The sequence below is a fragment of the Bison bison genome, unplaced genomic scaffold (genome assembly GCF_000754665.1).
Source record: "Bison bison bison isolate TAMUID 2011002044 unplaced genomic scaffold, Bison_UMD1.0 scf7180017864469, whole genome shotgun sequence".
NCBI lineage: Eukaryota > Metazoa > Chordata > Mammalia > Artiodactyla > Bovidae > Bison > Bison bison.
This window is the reverse complement of record NW_011495030.1, coordinates 6,388,298-6,401,285: the sequence shown is the minus strand read 5'-3', so window position 1 is coordinate 6,401,285 and position 12,988 is coordinate 6,388,298. Positions and strand designations below refer to the sequence as shown.

Genomic DNA, 12,988 nt, shown 5'->3' with positions numbered 1-12,988 from the left:
CTTCCTGCCCCCAATCCCTCCCAGCATCAGAGTCTTTTCCAATGAGTCAACTCTTCTCATGAGGTGGCAAAGTACTGGAGTTTCAGCTTCAGCATCATTCCCTCCAAAGAAATCCCAGGGCTGATCTCCTTTAGAATGGACTGGTTGGATCTCCTTGCAGTCCAAGGGACTCTCAAGAGTCTTCTCCAACACCACAGTTCAAAAGCATCAATTCTTCAGCACTCAGCCTTCTTCACAGTCCAACTCTCACATGACCACAGGAAAAACCATAGCCTTGACTAGATGGACCTTTGTTGGCAAAGTAATGTCTCTGCTTTTCAATATGCTATCTAGGTTGGTCATAACTTTGCTCCCAAGGAGTAAGCATCTTTTAATTTCATGGCTGCAGTCACCATCTGCAGTGATTTTGGAGCCCCCCAAAATAAAGTCTGCCACTGTTTCCACTGTTTCCCCATCTATGTCCCATGAAGTGGTGGGACCTGATGCCATGATCTTCGTTTTCTGAATGTTGAGCTTTAAGCCAACTTTTTCACTCTCCCCTTTCACTTTCATCAAGAGGCTTTTTAGTTCCTCTTCACTTTCTGCCATAAGGGTGGTGTCATCTGCATATCTGAGGTTATTGATATTTCTCCCGGCAATCTTGATTCCAGCTTGTGTTTCATCCAGTCCAGCGTTTCTCATGATGTACTCTGCATATAAGTTAAATAAGCAGGGTGATAATATACAGCCTTGATGTACTCCTTTACATACATGCCCTCTTTTTTGGATTTCCTTCCCATTTAGGTCACCACAGAGCACTGAATAGTTTCCTGTGCTCTACAGCAGGTGCTCATTAGTGACTTGTTTTATGCATAGCAGTGTATGTATGTCGATCCCCTTCTCCCAATTCATCCCACCCCTCCCTTGCCCTGCTTGGTAACCACAAGTTTGTTGTGTACATCTGTGTTTCCATTTCTGCTTTGCAGATAAGTTCATCTGCACCATTTTTTCTAGATTCCACATCTAAGCGATATTATACGATACTGGTTTTTCTCTTTCTGACTTACTTCACTCTGTATGACAGTCTCTAGGTCCATCCAGATCTCTGCAAATGGCACTATTTCATTCTTTGATGGCTGAGTAATATTCCATTGTGTATATGTACCACATGTTCCTTATCCATTCATCCACTGATGGACATCTAGGTTGCTTCCATGTCCTGGCTATTGTAAATAGTGCTGCTATAAACATTGGGGTGCATGTATCTTTTTGAATTATGGTTTGCTCTGACATATGGATGAAATAACATTTAAATTGGTTAACTTTGAGGAAAGCAGATTGCCCCTATCAGGTGGGTGAATATAACAAAAGACTCACCTCCTACAAGCAACAGGGAATCCTGCCAGCAGATGGCCTTTGGACTTGAACTGCAATGCCAGCTGTTCCCTGGGTCTCCGTCTTGATGGCCTTTCACCTTGAACTACAGATTTCAGACTTTCCAGCCTTCATAATCATGTGAGTTGATTCTCTAAAATAAATTTCTCTCTGTGTGTGTATATATATACACAGATCCTTTGGATTCTTTCTCTAGAGAACTCTGACAAATACAACCCAGTAGTAACAACCCAGAGTATCTCCAGGCATTGCCAGGTGACTCCCAAGGGGTAGAATAGTCCCAGTTGAGAACCACCGCTGCTGACAGGTGAGGCTGGCATTCTTTTGCGGCATAGTTCCTGAAAAGGCTGACCTGGCTAGAATAGTCCAGAACCAAATGGAGGCTAAAATACTTTGTGGAAGGTGTTCTCTATGTGTGGTTCCAAGCCTGGTCTGACAGCAGAGGTTTCAAGGAACCTCTGGAATATCTTGAGCTTAAACTAGTCAACTTGGCCTTGAGCCATTAAATTCTCTCTTCTAGAAAAACTGTATCATATTTGCCTAAATTTTACTTCAAAGAAAAATTAAAGCATATCAACTTTAAATCCAGTCCTTACGCTGCTAAGTCTCTTTAGTCGTGTCCGACTCTGTGTGACCCCACTGACAGCAACCCACCAGGCTCCCCCATCCCTGGGATTCTCCAGGAAAGAACACTGGAGTGGGTTGCCATTTCCTTCTCCATTACATGAAAGTGAAAAGTGAAAGGAAAGTTGCTCAGTTGTGTCTGACTCTTAGTGACCCCATGGACTGCAGCCCACCAGGCTTCTCCATCCATGGGACTTTCCAGGCAAGAGTACTGGAGTGGGGTGCCACTGCCTTCTCCACCAGTCCTTATAGATACTCTCATTTATAAGACTTTCTCTCAGTTATCTTGTGTTGATAAATAGCATATCATTTAGAGAAGATGAGCCATAAATTAGCTGAAATCAATATAGATTTTAAATATGAGTAGAAGGATCCTGAGATAATCAGTTTTGTTTAAGGGGGCAAAGAAATATTATTCAATTATTCCTGGGTGGTAAACTTGAATATTGTAAGTCCTTTCTGAAAACAGCATTGGGTGACTCCAAAAGTACCTCATGAGAAACGCTGGGGTAGATGAATTGCAAGCTGGAATCCCGATTGCCAGGAGAAATATCAATAACCTCAGATTTGCAGATGACACCACCCTTATGGCAGAAAGTGAAGAGGAACTAAAAAGCCTCTTGATGAAAGTGAAAGTGGAGAGTGAAAAAGTTGGCTTAAAGCTCAACATTCAGAAAATGAAGATCATGGCATCCAGTCCCATCACTTCATGGCAAATAGATGAAGAAACAGTAGAAACAGTGGCTGACTTTATTTTTCTGGGCTCCAAAATCACTGCAGATGGTGATTGCAGCCATGAAATTACAAGATGCTTGCTCCTTGGAAGAAAAGTTATGACCAACCTAGTTCAATTCAGTTCAGTTCAGTCACTTAGTCATGTCCAACTCTTTGTGACCCCATGAACTGCAGCATGCCAGGCTTCCCGTCCATCACCAACTCCTGGAGTCTACCCAAACCCATGTCCACTGAGTCAGTGATGCCATCTAACCATCTCATCCTCTGTTGTCCCCTTCTCCTCCTACCCTCAATCTTTCCGAGCATCAGGGTCTTTTCAGATGAGTCAGCTCTTCACATCCGGTGGCCAAAGGATTCGAGTTTCAGCTTCAATATCAGTCCTTCCAATGAACACCCAGGACCGATCTGCTTTAGGATGAACTGGCTGGATCTCCTTGCAGTCCAAGGGACTCTCAAGAGTCTTCTCCAGCACCAGAGTTCAAAAGCATCAATTCTTTGGTGCTCAGCTTTCTTTATAGTCCAACTCTCACATCCATACATGACAACTGGAAAAACGATAGCCTTGATTAGATGGACCTTTGTTGGCAAAGTAATATCTCTGCTTTTTAATATGCTGTCTAGGTTGGTCATAACTTTCCTTCCAAGGAGTAAGCATCTTTTAATTTCATGGCTGCAATCACCATCTGCTGTGATTTTTGGAGCCCAAAAAAACAAAGCCAGCCACTGTTTCCATTGTTTCCCCATCTATTTGCCATGAAGTGATGGGACCATATGCCATGATCTTAGTTTTCTGAATATTGAGCTGTAAGCCAACTTTTTCACATTCATCAAGAGGCTCTTTCTTCACTTTCTGCCATAAGGGTGGTGTCATCTGCATATCTGAGGTTATTGATATTTCTTCTGGAAATCTTGATTCCAGCTTGTGCTTCCACCAGCCCAGCATTTCTCATGATGTACCTTGCATATAGGTTAAATAAGCAGGGTGACAATATACAGCCTTGACGTACTCCTTTTCCTATTTGGAACCAGTCTGTTGTTCCATGTCCAGTTCTAACTATTGCTTCCTGACCTGCATACAGGTTTCTCAAGAGGCAGGTCAGGTGGTCTGATATTCCCATCTCTTGAAGAATTTTCCACAGTTTATTGTGATCCACACAGTCAAAGGCTTTGGCATAGTCAATAAAGCAGATATAGATGTTTTTCTGAAACTCTCTTGGTTTTTCAATGATCCAGCAGATGTTGGCAATTTGATATCTGGTTCCTCTGACTTTTCTAAAACCAGCTTGAACATCTGGAAGTTCAAGCCAGGCTTCAGCAATACGTGACCCATGAACTTCCAGATGTTCAACCTAGACAGCATATTAAAAAGCAGAGACATTACTTTGCCAACAAAGGTCTGTCTAGTCAAGGCTATGGTTTTTCCAGTAGTCATGTATGGATGTGAGAGTTGAACTATAAAGAAAGCTGAGCACCGAAGTATTAATGCTTTTGAACTGTGGTGTTGGAGAAGACTCTTGAGAGTCCCTTGGACTGTAAGGAGATCCAACCAGTCCATCCTAAAGGAAATCGATCAGTCCTGAGTGTTCATTGGAAGGACTGATATTGAAGCTGAAACTCCAATACTTTGGCCACCTGATGCAAAGAGCTGACTCATTTGAAAGGACCCTGATGCTGGGAAAGATTGAAGGCAGGAAGAGAAGGGGACAACAGAGGATGAGATGGTTGGATGGCATCACCAACTCGATGGATAAGAGTTTGAGTAAACTCTGGGAGTTGGTGATGGAGAGGGAAGCCTGGCGTGCTGTGGTCCATGAGGTCACAGAGTTAGACACGACTGAGTGACTGAACTGAACTGAAAAGTACCTCTATTGATGACAAGGATACTTCCATCAAAAATGAATATGAAGGCTTTATTAAATGAAATGTGAATTGAAGCAAACAGTATTTCCAAATTTGTATCTTATTTTAAATGTGCCTTTGAGTTGTTCATGTCACTAAATAAATTTAACATCACAAGGAGATATTTGACTGGTTCCCTCTATCTATAAATTTGGCTCAAATGTATTTTTGCAGATTGTCTTGCTGACACAGGAAGGAACCCTGAATAGTCAGCATCCTTGGCATTCTAAAGGCAAAGGGATCAAAGTTACCAAGCTCCTTGCCTTCCTCCTTCCACCTTTCTACTCTGCCTTTTTCTCCACTTCCTTTTCCCATCAATCTCCATCCCACACATCCCAGCCTCCTCCTTGGTTTCCTTAATCTCCTTGTTTTCTCCTTCTTCCTTTCAAATATGTACCTTTCAAAGATCTCCATCCCGTTGTGCTTATGTACCCATTCTTTTTCTATCAAATTTGATGGAAAGAAGAGAAAAATTTAGGAGAAGGGGGTAAGATCGATTCTTCTTCCATTAATGAGAATGTCAGCATGGAGAGGGCTCCACAAAGGCACCAGGTCTGGGAAGAGTCACGCGGAGGATGGTTCCATCCATACACTTGGCAGAATATCACTCACTCTCCTCCCATGTGAGTCTCAGGACGGGACATGTAGTTTCAACAAAGCAAACAGAGAAAGAAAAGTCAAGCTTATATAGTTCTTCTACTGCAGGGATGAATTTGCTGCAAGAATCAGCATTTTTTCTTTTGAAATCAGCTTGATTTGGCTGCATGTCCACCCGTCAAAGGTAGTAAATATTTTCAGTTGGATCTTAGAAACCTCTGCCTCCCTCATACATTCTAACGAGTCCTATAGGACATCGTTGTTGTCCAGTCACTAAGTCGCGTCTGACTCTTTGCCACCTCATGGACTGCAGCGTGCCTGGCTTCCCTGTCCATCACTATCTCCCAGAGTTTGCTCAAACATTGAGTCGGTGATGCCATCCAACCATCTGATCCTCTGTTGCCCCCTTCTCCTCCAGCCCTCAGTCTTTCCCAGAATCAGGGTTAGCCACCCGCAAAACTGAGGAAGGGAACTTTAATCTTTAGTTTGTGACAGTGCCTGAGGAAATGCCCATTTCCCAGGTTTCATGACCTTCTGAGGCAGGTCCCTCCAGTTCACCTTGAATCCCCCGCATCTCTGGAGCCCCTGAACCCACCTCCACTGAACTGCACGTTATATTTTCCTGATTTTGCTCTTCTGGTACCTCAGCATTTTCCCTCCTGGACATTTCAGCTCCTTTCTTCCAGGAGCATATCCCTTTCCTTTTCCTATTCTTCTCTTTCTTTTCCTTTCCAAGTCTGACCGTCTAGCCAAGGAGCAGAGGGGTGAGAAAAGGAGGTAATACCTCTTATCTTTTTAGTGACAACTATGAGAATGAAGCGGAATGAATGCCTCCATAAATTACTCTCCCATGTTTCCATTTTCTATCTGCATTCTTTGATGAGTTTTCTCAAAAGCTCCAGCTAGAAATATGTGAACAAATGATTAGGTTGTACTTGCCTTCTTTTTTATTTATGTGTTTATTTTTGACTGCACTGGGTCTTTGTTGCTGCCCGCAGGCCTTCTCTAGTTGCAATGAATGGGGGCTACTCTTCGTTGTGGTGCATAGACGTCTCACTGTGGCGGCTTCTCTTGTTGCAGAGCACAGGCTCTGGGCGCACAAGCTTTAGTAGTTGTGGCACGTGGGCTCAGTTGCCCTGCAGCGTGTGGAATTTCCCCAGGGCAGGGATCGACCATGTCCCCTACATTGGCAGGCAATTCTTAACCACTAGACCACTAGGGAAGTCATGTATTTACTGTTTTTTATCTCCATTATTCATAGGTAATGTTTCTTGATTTACATTATCTCTTCATTACTTTTCCTTGTGTTCCCATGAAAAAGAGGAATTGGCTAAAATGAGCAGATCTGGAATTTGGATGTGTGTTGCTCTCCCATAAGTATATAAACTTTATCACACCTTTGCCCAGATCCTTCCCTAATAAGTGTAATTTATAGGTGTTTTTGGGCTTCCCTGATAGCTCACTTGGTAAAGAATATGCCTGCAATGCGGGAGACCCTGGTTCGATTCCTGGGTTGGGAAGATCCACTGGTACCCACTCCAGTATTCTTGGGGCTTCCCTTGTGGTTCAGCTGGTAAAGAATCTGCCTGCAGTGTGGGAGACCTGGGTTCGATCCCTGGGTTGGGAAGATCCTCTGGAGAAGGGAAAGGCTACCCACTCCAGTATTCTGGCCTGGAGAATTCCATGGACTATGAAGAGTCGGACATAACTAAGTGACTTTCACTTTTCTCTTTCATAGGTGTTTTTAAATGATTAGTCTTATAGATACTTATTTTCCCTAATATGTTCAAAAGAATGCATGTGGGACCAGTTAGACTTTTTTCAGAGGTTAACTCCAGTCATTAAATAGGTTGAGTTACTTGTGACCTTATAAGACAAAGGTCTATAAGACCAAGGCTTGCAATTCTCCCTTTATAAAAGCTCTTAAGCTGTTCCTTCTTTTCATTCCCTGTTGTCAGCACATTGGTCTGAACCCATGTGACTCTCTGGCTTAGAGGTCTCAATCTACTACTGTTGCTGCCTGTAGCAAATCCTGCCACCAGCCTGTCTGGACCACGCACCTTATCTATTTTGCACACTATCCAGCCCCCCATTGCCAGCAGATGCATTTCTGACTGAGGGCTTCTCTGATGCTACCAGATGCCATCACAGTGCCTGGGTGTCAGGCTGGGAGTTCTGGGGAACCTCAAATCCCCGCCCCCAGGAGCAGCCTCAATCAGTGACTGCTGGGAGCTCACGTATAAACACCCCGGCTCCTGCATCCCTTGGGGGGGATCCCTTGGCTCTCTGTGTTCCACACTGGCCCCCAGAGTCCCCCAACAAGGTTAATCTCCAGTTACCCAGAGTGGTGAACTGCCTGACAGAGAACACGCTTCCGGCTGCCTCTGGTTCCCACCTCTCCCCACTAGTCCCACACTGGTGTTTCCTGGCATCACCCCCATAATCAGGGATTTTCACCTGAATCTTCATCTCATTGTTGACTTCTGAAGGAACTCATTCTGAGACACTGCCTCTCATGTCAGCTCCCACTAAACAGTCGTGTTATATTGAACTTTTAAAAAGTTCAAGGAGGTTAAAAAACAAAAACTTTGTTAACATCATCTCCGCTCATAAATCATTGGCAACTTGCAGTAGATAAAGTACATATGGTCTTAGTCTGTGGCTTGAGATTCTATATAATGTGGCTTTTTTCTACTGGCTATAATCCTGTTTCCTACAACTTCCTTCCACTCAGAATGGAGCGTCCAACCATTCCCAGGGGCACAGTGCTCGTCTGGACCTCCAAGCATGTGCCAGCGTTATTCCCACTACCCAAGTACACCACCGCCACCGCCCCCTCTGCGCCCCATTTCAGTGTATCTAAGGCCACCAACCATTGTGACCATCGTCCTCTTTATGGGTTTTTGCTGAACACACTACAAAACTTTGGTACTTCGCCTCTACTTCTTTATTCTGATATTTACCATATTTGTGTTTATTCCCATCCTGGCCTCCCACCTGAACTCTAAACCCCTCTTAGAGTAATGTAGCCATTTTCTGTCTTCAGGACCTGGAATGTAGCTCTACAAAATACTAGATGAGGAGACAAAATTCATACTCTGCCATTATTAAATGTGTGACTGTGGGCAGTATATATACATCATCTCTTGGAGCTTGTTTCTGTATTTGTGATAGATCTGTAATGTAATACTACATACAGTTTGGATGATTTGAGTGACACAATACATGTGAAAAATGCTCTCAAAACTATCAAATGGTGTCTAGTTAGCCATGATTAAGTGGTTGGCAGATAGTTCCTCCTGCTGCTGCTGGAAGTGGGAACGATCAAGTTACGTAAGACAAGCAGCTCCTTAGAGATAAAGAATGAGTGTCAGGAAAAACCAGCAAAAAAATAATATATCATTATGATGAGTTTTATAGAACCAGTTCATGAGCAATAAAATAGCATGATTCTATCTACTTCATATATTCATTAATCCTGCAAAAGTTTATTGTTTGGATGTCAGATCATTTTTCTCCTTTGCTCAGAACCCTGAGACGGCGCTTCTTTTTCACTCAAGAGTAAAACCCAAGGTCCTTAAAATGGCCTAAAAAACCCTTTCACCACCTGCAAACCACTCCCACCTTCCTCCTGAACTTGTTTCCTGTTACTTTCCTCCCTGGCTGACTCCAGCCACCCACCCCTCCCCGTGTTCCTCAAAGACATAGACATGAGGGTGATGACTCCTGCTCTCGGTCCTTTGCTTCAGCTCTTTCCTCTGCTTGGAAGGCTCCTCTTCCACATGTATGCTTGGCAAACTTCCAAACTCTCCAAATATCTCCTTAGTGAGACCTACACTGACCACCCTATTTGATATTATAACCTATTCTCCTGGTCTGGTTCTCTCTTTACTCAAGTCCATTCTTTTTACTGTAGTACTTCTAACATATCTTATCATGCCCTTGTTTATTGCTTGTGGTTGTTTGGTGTTTATTATCAGGAATGCTTAGATTTGTTGACTAATAGATATCCCAAGTGCCCAGGACAGTGCCTGGGACAGAATAGCCACTGAATGAATACAGTTGCTGAATTTGTTGACTTAAGTTCTCACTGTGTGCCCGCAAATAAAATAGCTGTGATCCTTAAACTTGTGCAGTTACAGCTTAACAGTGATACCCATCTAACTAATCTTATCAACAACTAATTATGTGCCAGGCAATGTATAGGGCCCTAGAGATACAGTGGGCTTCCTTGGCAGGTCAGATGGTAATGAATCTGTCAGTAATGCAAGAGACCCAGGTTCGATCCCTGGGTCAGGATGGTCCCCTGGAGAAGGGAATGGCAACATTCTCCAATATTCTTGCTTGGAGAATTCCATGGACAGAGGAGCCTGGTGGGCTATAGTCCATGGGGTCGCAAAGAGTCGGACACGACTGAGCGACTTTCACTTTCACTAGAGATACTACAACAAACAAAGGACAGTTTCCTTGCTCTCAGATAGCTAATCCTAGCTAATCCTTGTGAAATGATATGTTGATGTTATAAAAATTCAGGTGTTAATGTATTTGAGATACTCGGCCACCAAATTTAAAATTCTCGATTGTTGTTTTCACCTCCCTGTCTCGAGGACAGTCCCCACGAGCGCCCTGTCTTGCACATAGTCAACCTCACCAATAAGGTGTCTTAAAACAAACACTGGATTGTGTAGCTCCCAAACCCTGACTTCTACACTCAGTGTGAAGTCATATTTTAATTGTATAGTATAATTTACTGTCCAAGGAGCTATTTTTTGAGACTTTTTGAGGACCTATTGCATTGAGTTGCTAAATACTAGATACTACATCAAAGAATATATGGCAGAAATTAATCTTGTCCCCTCCCCCCAAATATAGAAAAGACATAAGATTAGGCTTCCAAAACCCTGGTGACCATCCTGGTTCTTGTCTTGACCTTGCCACTGAACCAGTCATATAACACTGAAGGCAGAGTATACAGCTCAGGTCTTTCTTCAGGAGGACACCTGCCGCAGCAGGTGAGAGGTGGGTTAGCTGAAGGCCTCCAGGCTCTCAAACCTCCAGCATCCACAGTGTCCAGACCAAGACCATGGGCTCTGGGGCTGCTCCAAGCCAACAACAGGACATTCCTGTCCACCTCTCTAATGGCCAGTCTGGGCTCTGAGTCTTCACACCAGCCAGGCCAAAGAATCCTCAAAGCTGTTCTTGGGGGCTCTTCCTGTACGATCCTTCCCACATCCCTGTCCTAGGCTCTCCCTCTTACCCCACTGCCTCTTCCCTTTAGCTTTATGGAATATTCCTTGTATAAATCTTACATTTATAACTCTGCTCTTGTTTCCCAGAGAACTTGAAACAATGCCACTGGTACCAGGAGTGGTTCCAGAAAGCTGATGAAAAGATGGGGTTTGAGACCAGATCACTCATCCCAGGCTGGCAAGGAGGGTCCCAGTCCAAGTGGTATGTGGGGCACAGCTAGTCCTTGGCACAGATGGTTGTTCATCTGCTAAAAAAGCAGTCACTACTGTTGAGCATGGGGTCATCTGGTGGAGAGGAATGCCTTTGCCAGTGCAGTGGGTCAGGGATTTGAAAGTTATTGGGGGTTGGAGGGCGGTTAGGTATCTACAAGGAGAGTGGACATGGAGGATTCCCTGCAGAGTGACAATGAGAACTGGAATCAGATGGTTAAAGGCTCATGGGGGAGGCAGAGCCATCTCTGGTTACTTGCAAAGAGGCTGCTATCTCTGGCAGGGGAAGGGGATGATGTGAAAAGCAAGCCCAAGATTTCAGGAAGTGTGCATCTCCAGAATGTTTCAAGTGCTTAGCCAGGGCATCCTGTTACAATGGAGCCAAAGACCTGACTGGGACAACCTGAGACCATGAGCTGTGGAATGGGTGCATGAATGGGTGCCCCCGGTTTGGCTCTGCTGACGGCCCTGAACATGCGAACTTGCAGAGGTAGCCCGCACTGCCTTGTTAAGATCCAGACTCTGCTTGAGCAGGAAGATACCGTAGAGGCCTCTCCCTTCAAGACAATATCTGCTCCCCGACCTCTGCCCTCAGGAGCAGCCCCCACTGCCTCTCCTGGCTGCCTGGCCAGTCACTTGGGTTAAACCCAACAGAGGACATGCTGAGCCTGTTGAGGGAGGAGAGATTACCTCCCAGAGGACCAGCAGGAGTTGGCCAGCATCCACTGTCAGGGGAGAGCCCCACCGAGGGACTGGGGTGTGAGGGGGCTGGAAGGCCAAAGAGAACAAATGGGAAAACCTTGACTTGGACTCACTTTCTAGGAACATGGGATTTAACACTCCAGCATGGACCCTGGAAGAAGGAGGCGAACACTAAGTTTTTATTCCAGTCGCAGAGCAGAGGTGAAATGCCTGAGTTACCGCAGCAGATGGCAAAACAGGATAGAAAAAGTAGATGGAAAATAGGATCAGAAACAGTTCACACTCCTTGGAATGAACAACGGTATTCATTTACAGTTTTGCACCAGGGCTGTGTTAGCTCGCCCACCTTCTGTCTTAATATAGTCCAAAGAGATCTGGGCCATCTGGACATCCCGCAGAACAGCACACCAATTCATTACATTTGTGAAATAAAGACACGACTAGTACGCTCAAGACCTTGGTAAGAAATGTGCGTTCAAAAAGATGGGAAATAAATGCTGAAGAGTTTCAAGGACAGGCCACTTCAGTAAAGCTTACAGATTCCTAAGGCTAGGACTGAAAAAAAGGAGGTGCACATTTTTAGGGTCAGGGACATGTCAGGGTATCCCTCCAAAGTGAAGAGACATGGTTGCATCTCAGATTCCCTATTACAAAGAAGGAAGTACAATGCCCGGGGAGCCTTTTCACATTCTGGCGGCCAAGTACTTCACATCTAGGAATCCTGCTCTGTCTGGTCCATGCATTGGAGGGCATGACAGACTGCCAGCTTTGAGTGGAACCCGGAGCAGGGAGGACTATACAGCAGGGCCAAGATGTAGCAAAAGCAGCCTCCCCACTTAGAGCAGAGCATCTGGTAGACCCTGTGGTATGGGATGTGTCAGTGGTGAGAAAAAATGCAGCACAGAGTTCATGGTAAGCCCAAGGAGGATCACAGCTTAGAGCCTTGGGGTTCTAGAGCAAGGCCAGATCATCTATAATGGGGAATTATACGCATCTCCTAGCATGTTACTGAGACCTGAGAGAGGCAGTGCTTGACTATAGTGTCCAATGAGCATCCTCCCACAGCTGTCCACTGGGAGATGGGTTCTGTCTCACCCGTCATTCTGTAAAGTGAAAAGGGCCCAGCAACAATCCATTAGAACGTGGAAATGGCATGTCCTGGCTTGAGCCCAAGTAAGACCAGAGGGCATGAGTCGGGTGCACAAATAGGAAGCCTCAATCTCTGTATCACCCACATGATTGCATCAGCCCTGCTTCCTCAGCTCTTTTCTGTGGCCATAGAGCAGGGTACCTTACAAATAGCTGATGGAGGAGGAAAAAGCTCCAGCAGAGTTTACAGGTGAATTGGCAAGGTTTGGGGGTATAAACTGAAAGTAAATAGTAGCATTACAACCTCATTCAGGTGAGAGACAGTAGAGGAGGGAATCTTCCTAGTGGGCAAGAGTATACCTAGTCATCCAGGTTATGTGGAAGGAGAAATGGCCCAAGGTGAGAGCATATAGAAATTGCTATCATTGGCCAATGCCCCAACCAGTCAAGCACCTGGAAGGAAAAGGACGGTGGGAAACAAGGTCCAGGGTAAAGGCAGATGGGAATGG

General features: G+C 44.8%; 1 long non-coding RNA gene across 1 annotated transcript in view; it reads right to left on the bottom strand.

Annotated features, from left to right (window-relative positions):
- Nucleotides 1–5,639: 5,639 nt before the first annotated feature.
- LOC105003495 overlaps nt 5,640–12,988 on the bottom strand; it is a 13,336-nt gene continuing 5,987 nt past the window's right edge. Inside the window, exon 4 of the long non-coding RNA XR_827119.1 lies at nt 5,640–6,131. This is a non-coding gene — a long non-coding RNA (uncharacterized LOC105003495). The remainder of the gene's footprint in view (nt 6,132–12,988) is intronic.